The sequence below is a fragment of the Terrapene carolina genome, unplaced genomic scaffold (genome assembly GCF_002925995.2).
Source record: "Terrapene carolina triunguis isolate 2854851 unplaced genomic scaffold, T_m_triunguis-2.0 Scaffold62, whole genome shotgun sequence".
Taxonomy (NCBI): Eukaryota; Metazoa; Chordata; order Testudines; family Emydidae; genus Terrapene; species Terrapene triunguis.
This window is the reverse complement of record NW_020664413.1, coordinates 5,871,654-5,882,546: the sequence shown is the minus strand read 5'-3', so window position 1 is coordinate 5,882,546 and position 10,893 is coordinate 5,871,654.

The window sequence follows — 10,893 nt, the reverse complement described above, 5'->3', positions numbered from 1 at the left end:
GTATTGAGCACTGTGTTGCCATGAAGGGGATGGGCTCATTTAGGCGTTGTTGATATTTCAGCAGATGCCAGCAGAGCATGCTTAGAAGTGATTTAGTTTCCAATCACATATGCTGAATTTTAAATCCTTCTCCCTTCCAACCGAGTAAAAGATTCCAGGTTGAGGCTTCCCAGCCATTTTTTGGCAAGCAAATACAGCCTTTTCATTGGTCAATAACTCAAAAAACTGGCAGGGGTATCACCCAACTTTCTAAATTCATCTCCGGTTTGAGACCCAGGTCTTGTCTACACAGGAGTTGTTTCACAATTTTAAATAAATCCGTTCTAAATCCATCTAGTTAACCCAATCAGCTCCTCCACTTAGATGTACTTCAACCAGTCCAAATCTCCCTCAAATTGATTTAGCCTGTGTCAGTAAATGAACACATAAAGCTTATCTAGTTTAAATGAGAGTTAAATCAGCTGAAGTGCATTGATTTAATTGGCCTCTCAGAGTTGGTAAGACAACTCCCACCTGTTCATGCTCTCTGTATGTGTGTATATATATCTCCTCAATGTTTCACTCTATATGCATCCGAAGAAGTGGGTTGTAGCCCACGAAAGCTTATGCTCTAATAAATTTGTTAGTCTCTAAGGTGCCACAAGTACTCCTGTTCTTTTTATTGATTTAACTAGGCTGATGTAAATTTGATTTAATAAGCTGGTGCACCTTTTCTTGCACAGGCCCAAGAACAGAAATTTCAGCCACAAATAAGAATTTCTCAGAAAGCTGGGAGCCTGTGACCATAGAGTTATAACAGAAGACCCCAAGTAACTTTAAAATAGTTCTCAGTATAAGAAATACCACATTATATACCAGTGGTTAGAGAGATAGCTAGAGAGTCATATCCACTGTGGCTAGATAGAGGTGTAAGTATGGTGATGGATTGATTCACCTTTCCTATATGATACTATTGGATAGAGCACTCGGCTTGGACTCAGAAGACCTCAGTTCTATTCTCAATTCTGCCACTGGAAAATCACTTCCCCAATCTGTGCCTGGGTTTCCCCATCTGTAAAATGGGGCTAGTGATACCCTTTGAGATCTGCTGATTGTGCCAATATATGATTTTGGGGAAAGGTAAGTAGAGGACATGATGAGCATTTTCTTTACCTCAAATTCATGTGACAAGGGGACAAAAATGTAAGAAGGGCAAGATGATCGCAGTGGTATGGGACTTGAGATATCTAGAGTCAATTCCTGTCTTTGCTACAGATTTCCTGTGTGACCTTGGAAAGTCACTTAATCATGTAGGGTATGTTTACAGTGCAGTTAAACAGACCTGTAGCCTAAGCCCCATGAACCTGAGTCAGCCGGCACGGGCCAGCTGTGGGCGTTTAATCACAGTGTAAACGTACCCTTGGTGCCCCATCTGAAAAGGCGATGATGTACTCTTTTCCTCACCCCTTGTCTAATAGATTGTAAAATCTTTGGGACAAGGAACAGCTGTTACAATGTTTGTACAGCGCCGGACACAGTAGGGCCCAGGCGCATTTGGGACATACCGGTAGTATTGTTGTACAAATATAAATAATAATAATGTCCATTCTTTAGGATGATATCATGTATGATCAAATCTATTGATATATCTTATAAAATATGTAACAATCTACAGGTGTTAATGTTATAGCTATACTATTATTCAGTTACTTCCTTGTAGAAGACAATTAAAACAAATTAACACAGAAAAAAGAGAATAATGCTTGTTACAGTTTTACCAGTGTTATGTTTTTAGATGTGCATTCTGGTGAAGCTATGATATTTGCCTTTCCAGCAGAAAGAGCCCTTGACAACGATACGATGCAATTTCCGAGTCGAAAAAAAGATCGGATGTGATGTGGGGGAATGCAGTACAATTTGTATCATGTCTAAACCTAACGATTTCACCATTGAACTTAATTTAACATATTACCCTTCCCCAGCAGCGGTAATAGATCCTATTAATACATATTGCTTCCAGAGGAAGGTTTTCTGGCCATTCCATCAGTGGTATAGAGCAACATCCTGGAAAACATAGCTCAGTTTAGTTTGACAGGGAACACTTTCCCTCAGTCATAAACGTCTAAATAATACTTTGTGAATGGCTGAAGTTATTCAAACCTCCTGCGCTGCTGTAATATATTCCCCCCTCCAACGGACAGGCATGTTTTCTGAAGGTTTATTGAAAAATGAAAGTTTCATATAAAATGTATTTCAGATCATTTAACTTTTCTATCTCTTTTTATAATCCAATGAATTTTATTCATTTTAGTAATCTCCTCCTGAACCTTAGCACTGTGGGGTTGAGATTAAAAGACGGTGTATATGAATCAGGGTTCATAAAAGGAATTTCAGTCTCTTCTTGCTTAGGAGGCTGCAGTCACTTGTTCGAGCCACTGCAGCTGAGAAATGGGATGAGACTAAACTGTTAAGTGGTTTTTACTCTTCTGTGTCTACACAAATTAAGTTCAGATGGTTCAGCTACTATCTAAATTAGGGTTGATAAAGCTGACACATCCCTGCAGGAATCCTTTCTTCCGATATTAAACCTGGAGCCCATAGCAGCATTTCTGTGAAACTATCAACTGATCAGATGAGTGAAAAAGATTAGCCGTGAGCTGAGGTCGAAGATGATGTTTCCTCGATAGATTTCAGTCTTGATGGACTGGGTGGTAAGCCCAGATGCACATGATTGTAAATACAGGAGATGCTACATTTGGCCAGCAGCAAAAGGCCTGTGGGCCCTGATTCTGCAGGAGACATAAGTATGTGTCTAACTGACTTCAATAGTTCCATTTAAGCTAATACCAACTATGGCCCAGAATGTCTACAGGAAATTGCTTCTTTGCATTGTTTTCGGTCTCCAACCTAGGAAAGAGTAAACCCAAGGAAATGTTTTGGTTTTGTAAAATTAAAGTAAAAGCCAGAAGTGATTCAGATCCAGGTTCCCCAAATCTGAAAGGAAGGAAAATGATTCTGATTTGGACCCACCCCTACCTCCAGCAAACCATTGTAAGGTGCCACATTGGGGGTCCTCCAGAAATACTGTTCCTGAAAGTGATGCTTTGAAAAATGATGTTTGTGTTAGCACCTGCAATATCCTTCTTCACTAGAGGGGTTTTCTTCTGGGTTCAGTACCTCCATGAATTGCATTCTCACTGGTGGTAAGATATTTAGAGGGCCTGTGGGCACTGAATATCACAAATCTGGCCCTCACGTTTGACACCAAATGTCAGATTCCTCACAGTAGAGTGGGCTATTTTAATTTTTTTTTTTCCAGAAAAAAATTATAATAATAAAATCATAGATGATTAGGGTTGAAAGAGAGCTCAGGAGGTCATCTAGTCCAACCCCCTGCTCAAAGCAGGACCAACCCCAACTAAATCATCCCAGCCAGGGCTTTGTCAAGCGGGCCTTAAAAACCTCTAAGGATGGAGATTCCACCACCTCCCTAAGTAACCGATTCCAAAATTTTCATTTGAATTTTTTTGATTGTGTTAATGGGCAAGTTTGAAATGAAATGAAAGGAAAGTTTTCATTTTGTATTTGAATAAAAATTCCCATATATTGTGTAGACATATCCAATCTATGGTAATAGTTACGTATGTGAACTTGCATTTCAGGCAGATCAATACATGCCGTTTCCAGGTTGCACTTACATTTTATGATTATGAATGAAAGAACAGTACTTATTTTGGATTAGAATTAAGGTAATCAAATAATACATTTCTGTATAATTGATAGAACTAAAACATAGAACAGGTTAGGATGTATGGTAAGACATCTCATTTCAGGATTGAGAGGGCTGAGTATTGAGAATGATACAAAGTTCTGAGCAAAGATGGTCAAAAATGGGGGAGGGGAGTACATTTCGTGAGAATTTTGCAAAAGTTTTTTTGAGAGTTGAACTTAGACATCTTAATGAAAAGTTACATTGAAATTTCATCCAGCTCTAGAATTTGTGAAGGTCTCATCTTTTGAGTTGGTGGGAACTTTGATTCAGTCTGGAGTTTGGTAAATTATTCGAGTTTGCGATGGCCTTAAATGGCAAATGGGCGAGAGAGAGCAGGTTTGGGGGCTGTAGTGAGTGAGAAGCAGCAATGCCCATGCATTTATATTCAAAGAGACAGAAGAGTGTACAGAACTTACGTAGTCAGATAGGTATCAGAGGGGTAGCCGTGTTAGTCTGGATCTGTAAAAAGCAACAAAGAGTCCTGTGGCACCTTAAAGACTAACAGATGTATTGGAGCATAAGCTTTCGTGGGTGAATGCCCACTTCGTCAGACGCATGTAATAGAAATTTCCAGAGGCAGGTATAAATAATCAGGCAAGAATCAGTCTGGTGATAACGAGGTTAGTTCAATCAGGGAGGGTGAGACCCTCTTCTAGCAGTTGAGGTGTGAACACCTTTGTTTAATCCTGAGCTGATGGTGTCAAAGTTGCAAATGAACTGAAGCTCAGCAGTTTCTCTTTGAAGTCTGGTCTTGAAGTTTTTTTTGCTGTAAAATGACACCATCAGCTCAGGATTAAACAAAGACTGGGAATGGCTAGCCAACTACAAAAGCAGTTTCTCCTCCCTTGGTGTTCACACCTCAACTGCTAGAAGAGGGCCTCATCCTCCCTGATTGAACTAACCTCGTTATCTCCATACTGATTTATACCTACCTCTGGAAATTTCCATTACATGCGTCTGACGAAGTGGGTATTCACCCACGAAAGCTTATGCTCCAATACATCTGTTAGTCTTTAAGGTGCCACAGGACTCTTTGTTGCTTTTTATAGTCAGATAGGTATCAAAGACAGTACTTGTACGGATTTTCAGTGAAATTTACTCACTATAAGCAATTGCGCTAGATTGTGACTTGGGCCACGTACCTGTGCATGGGAGCAGGAACGGGGCATAAACCTTATACCCTGGCTGGGGTCCCCAGACCCCTGAACAGGTGCAAACCCCACTCCCCCAGCCCATCCTCTTTCCCCTGCCCTAACACACTGGCCAATACAGCTGAGCCGGGATGGGGTGAGAAGTATAGGCCAGCAGCAAATAACTATCTCCCCAGCAAGGAAACAGGCAAGAGCAAATTGTCTCCCATAGGAGTGGCTCTGGGGCACGTGGCATCCTGGGGCTATCCCTAGGGTGCTGGTGTTTACACACTGAACTTTGGGCCATAGGCACACCCCTGAGCAATCTCCCCTATTGGCTATTATGAATGCATTCTGTGCTTGTGTGTATCCCTTAGCTATGGGGGGGGGCTGCTCCTGGTGGCTGTTCTTTATATATATTTATGGATGTGTATCAGTTAATTACAAAAGTATTTGCAAAGGTAAAATCAGGTAGCAATACATAAAATTGATAAAAGAAGCCACCGCAGAAGAGAAATGCGTTATATCTATTTCATAAGGACAAACCATTAGATATAGGGCACCGTAACTTGGATATAAATCCACATAAATAGAAGTAGGACATAACCATGGAAGTTCAAGAAATGTGTGACATGCACTAACTCATACAATAGGATTTATCAGCCACTGTCTTGTTTTATTCTTCATAGAAAGTGTGTTCAACTCCATTGAAAATTCACAAGCAGGTGCCTCTGTTTGCCATTATGCTCTGAAACCTTCCCAAATTTCCTTTCCTACAGCCCATGACTGAAATATTCATTAATGGGGTAATGCAGACTCAAGTGTCCTAACCAAATGCACACGAGCTGTGGACTCAGGATGGTATAATTACAGGTTTCTATTATCCATGGTGAGCAGAGCAAACTGAAGATTAGCTTCTCTTGGTGCATTATACAACTTGAAAGAAAGTGTCAGACACATCATGCTAAAATAGGATGATATTCTTCCTACACAAGCGGAGACTTTGCACTAATGAGCTGACTCCTCCGTCAAGTTTGGAACATACGGGAGGTGACCTGAGAACAAGACGCAGAAGCTTCTGAGGTGCATAATGTAACCAGTAAATAATTTGAAAAGTAGGTCAGTCGGTACTTGGCACTTACAGAAAACATTTAAACAGCACTGAAGAAAATTGGCTGAATTCTAGGAGTAAAAATTACGCTAAACTCTGGAACTCAGCAATTAGCAGAAAAGGCTTAGAAATTCCCATGATACAAAATCAAACAGGATGTCAAGATAAATTGAATCAGTGTAAATTGGCTAAAGCGAGAGTTTTCAGGCAGTACAGAAACGAGGGTGGAGCCAAAAACTGAGGGGCAGAAATGCCTCCCTGACCAATAATAGCTTAAGTACTGTTTCTTTCCTATAAGAAAATTTGACTGTGATTATTCAAAAGCTATAGAAGCAAACACTTATTTAATACTATATCCTGAGGAAGTGCAGAAAGGTGTGGAGTGGACGCATGTAGCACTATAGAATTCATAATGAAGTTTGGCTTGAGGGCTGAACTTTCCCAGAGTTTGGTAATATTCAGGCCTGCGGGTTTTGGCTCAAGGCTAATATAAACAGAGATGGACTGTTCAAATGAGGACCATCTCAGTGGGGAGTCTACTGATTCCTGTGTAATATCTAGTCAATGATGCTCGGACTGAGGCTTGCAAGCTGCAAGTGGCTCTTTAATGTGTCCCCTGCAGCTCTTTGCAGCACATGATATTAAAACGCTGCTTTAATTATTAACCAATGTAAGTTATTAACCAATCAGGATGCTTTTATTATGTTATTAACAAATTGTAGTGGATACAATTTTGCTGTGAGAATAATAGATCAAATAAATGAAACAGTGAATTCACACTACTGTGGCTCTTTTGAGAAACGTTGATTGCTAATTTGGCTCCTGAACCACTGAGGTCTGAGTATCACTGATCTAGACTCTGACTTTAGGCACAGCTGTGAGTAAGGACTGGGAGGCATTGCGCCTCAGAGATACCTCTGCAAGTGTAAAAGAAGGTCAATTTATGAATTTGCCAGGGTGCCAGTTAGATTTTAAAACTGAAGCCTAACAAACAAAGTTTGTCAGGATATAACAGAATTCAACAGGAGAACCCCATTTTTATAGAGTCCTGGGAGCGTTAGCTTACCAGTTTTAAAGCTGGGTTCTTTTCAGGTCAACTTTTAATTTAAGCAGTATTTTTTAGATCAAGACCAAGACACTTCCTTATGCTTAACCAATCAATTAATTCACCCAGCACCACATTAGTATACAATCAACAGTTCACAACTCAAGTATTGACACAACCAATGTTCTAGGTGTGTATTGTCCACACAATGTAGTCTTGCAAGCAGTTATCCCAGACAGCTGAGACTAGCAGTTATATCAAGGAACAATGCAAAGTACCAAGATTTCTTATTATATTTACTTATGATCATCAAGTCTCAATTCCTAACACAGTTGTTACACTTCCACGGATGCATTTGTTCTTAAGGCACTTTGAAGAGTGCGGTTGGTACAGTTGAATGAATTGATCCAAAACAGACAAATTTAGAATATTCAATCCAATTGTTTAAGGCCATTGTTTTCAATCTCTCTTAGGCCAAGTTGCCTGGATTTATAAAGCAGTTAGAATCTAACTCGGTAGAGAATGTAGACTTAGCAAGATAAACTACAGGTATTTTTATTAAAGAAATAGAGGGGAAATACAATCTCTGAAATGAAATATCACCACTTCTTATCCTCTCAACGCTGGGATGCGAAGAAGTGTCCATTCCACGCAGTTGATCCAGGTGTCTGTCACACTTAGGATTCTTCAGTTTCTTGTGATGGGTTCAGTCAACTCTTGGTTAGCCCATTGTGACTTCAGTTTATATACCCCAGTTTCAGGGCTAGTAGGAGGGGGGACATCCTCTTATTCCCATTGGACACATGCCAACAAGTGCTTAGGGTTTAGATCTTTCAGTTCTTTGCTGCCCCCATTGGTATCCAGTAGTTGGTGTTTGTGTATAACAATTTTTTTTTCAATTTTTTTCTTATCAGAGGCTTTTAAAGTTTGATTCATTTCAAGTTCTACATTTCCTTATTTGATCCAACTATCAATTTGGATCCCCCTTTTTAAACAATTTATTTTAATATCCCAAAGTTATATACTGGTGTATATCTTTTAACATTTCTTTTTCAATTCCTATTACTTCTAGAGTGCAGCAATTATTTACAGTTGAAAACCAGCAGCATCCGTATAACCTTCAAAATGTGGAGGATGCACTCCATACATTCTTTGATTGTATAGAAGCATTTCACGGTATTTAGGACTACCAAAAGAGCAAGAGACATTATCCACCTATAGGAGGATGTAGATCTGATTCACAAGTCAAGCAAATGTGAAGATTCCAATTTGGAGTGAAAGGCAGATTACTCAAGGTATATTTGATTTACAAGGAACACAATGTATAGTTTGTACTTTGAGATGAAAACACTTTGCACAGGAAAGCAGGTTGACTCTTGCTTGGTAACCTGGAGTTCTTTTTAGCTAGGTTGGGTGGGAGAAGGAGGTTTTATCCATATGCAAATTATGAGAGTTTCTTGTGTAGGTGATTGTGACGGGGTGTTCATCCCACACGTTCTCCAAAGGGGTTAATGGAGGCCAGATGGGCCAATTCACCTATTAGGCTACAAATTGGGAGAATGAAGGCTGAGAGGAAAACCCTAATGAGGGGAATTTCACCTGGGTGGGAAGAGGTAGGGTTTATAAAGACAGAAGTTGGAGTAATGAGAGAGGGCTGTAGTTTCTCCCTGGGAGTAAGAGGTGTGTTTGGAGGCTACAGAATTAGGGTAGCCTACAGTTACTTCCCTGGGAGGAGGGAGTTGTCAGGCTGCCAATCCCAGAGAAGCAGGGAGAGCCAGAAGGAAAGGAAAAGGCAGTATGATCCAGGAGGGAACAGACCTTGGCTGGGCTGGAACCTGGAGTAGAGGGTGGGCCTGGGTTTCCTTGCCAGCCACTGAGGAAGTGGTACCCTGGGGCAGTGAATGGGAAGACTGCATGAGACTACTGGCAAGGAAAGACTTTGATACCCTGGAAGGGGGAAACACACCTAGTGACCTGGTGGGGGAGGGACAAGTCATGAAGATGGAGCACCAGGAGTTGCAGAGACAGAGAGAGGGCAGCAGTAGGGTGTGCCGTGGGCAGCAGAAAGGAGCCCCAGACCTGGAAGGAGCTAATCCCCAGAGCGGCCAGTAGGAGGAACCCCTTGTGGTGAATGGACCCCATGTCAGTGATTAACAATATTCTCATTTACACATTTTAGTTTCTATTCTTGGGGTGTGGAACCTTGGCTGTTCGGTGTGTCCTTAGACAAAGCGTCTCACATAATATTAACCATTTTCTTATTGTCTTTACTTCTTAGGTGGATCCTCTTTGGGATAAACAGAGGTTTTCTAATTTTATTGGGGGCCAGAAGGAATCCGTATTTATTAATCATTCAAAGCATATCTGTTCCCTATGTCCCTTACATTTCTCTGTTGGTATGGCTGCACTGCAGGCTTGATGCGTGTTGTGCCATGCAGCTTTGCACAAACACTCTTATGATCCGCATGGATCTTAAAAATCTATGAAACAAGCAGTAAATTACTACCCCCTTCCTGGTGCTGGCTCAGCTAGTCTGATCAGTGAGATTGGGGGGCCGATTCCTCACCTCTGCTCCTTCGAGGAATTAAGCAGTTTCACTTCTACCTTTGCATCCAGACCAAAGATCCAAATTTTCTGCATTGGGTCCAAGGGAATTTTTTTTTTCTTTGCTTGTAGTCCAAGTCACAATAGGGCTTTAGTGATGATGCTTTCCTTTTGAAAACATATGATCACTTTCAAACAGCTGGCTCTGAAAAAAAACCACATTCCTTTGGAGCATCCGTTAAAACTCTTGTGAGTCTCATGCATTTGTTCTACCTACTGTGAAGTTTATGTGAGGGGAAACATGTCAAGACTTCGCTTCTGCTAGAGCAAAAATAATTTCTGTTCTTATGACAATGCTCCTGTACTTTTATCCTGAGACAGGTCACAAATTCAAGAAGCCAAATAAGATATGGCTCAACAACTTGGTCTTCATTTTCTTAGGATTGGGGGAAAATAAATAAATAAAAGAAACCATATACATTGCAATGAATGGAGCAATAAATGGACTGAATAGTGAAATAAACATCAGTAGAGAACATAAAGATGCCATGAAACATTTCCACCAAAATAGTTGAAATCTCGCTTCCTTGACAAATCCACGGAGAGCCATTTTCATTCCCCTCTATTACCTAAAACTAAGGTTATTCTGAACAAAGGGAAAAGAGATCATTAAGAGATTAAAAACAAAAGGAGTTTTAGCTTTACACATTACATGTCTTTCAGTGATGCTATTAGGGAAATTAATGAAAGCCATTTTCTTTACTCTGGGGCTCTAGAAAAGTCATTAGATTCAAATGAATATATAACACTACATCAATCTAATTTCAAGAGAGGGAATCAGCAAACCAATGAGCAGATGCAGCTTCAAAGAAATTCACCTTAATGGCTGTAATGTGAGTTTCATGAGTTACAGTAGAAAGCAAATTACAAACAACACATAGAGACAATGATTCAGTGGAGCACAAACACAATAATTAAGTGCATCTGTCTATTCAGTATCATCTTGACAATTAACAATACAGTTTACTAAGCTTGGTATTTGCCTCTACTTATTTATCTTTATGGTTTCTTTCCAATGCAGTCCTCGGAGCACAGAGTGAGACTGCATTTCTTTAAGTACCGTGCATTTGCCAACTGCTTTGAAGTTTCAGTTGGAGAGATGCATTTGGGGTGGAAAATATCAATGGATTTTCTCGTAGGGTTTTTTAAAGTACTGTACCTACTTTCAAATGTTTATCTAAAGTTTTAAGATACACACTTTCTCTTTAAATGTACACATTTTGTGTGCTTTCAATTAATCTTTTTTTTTTTT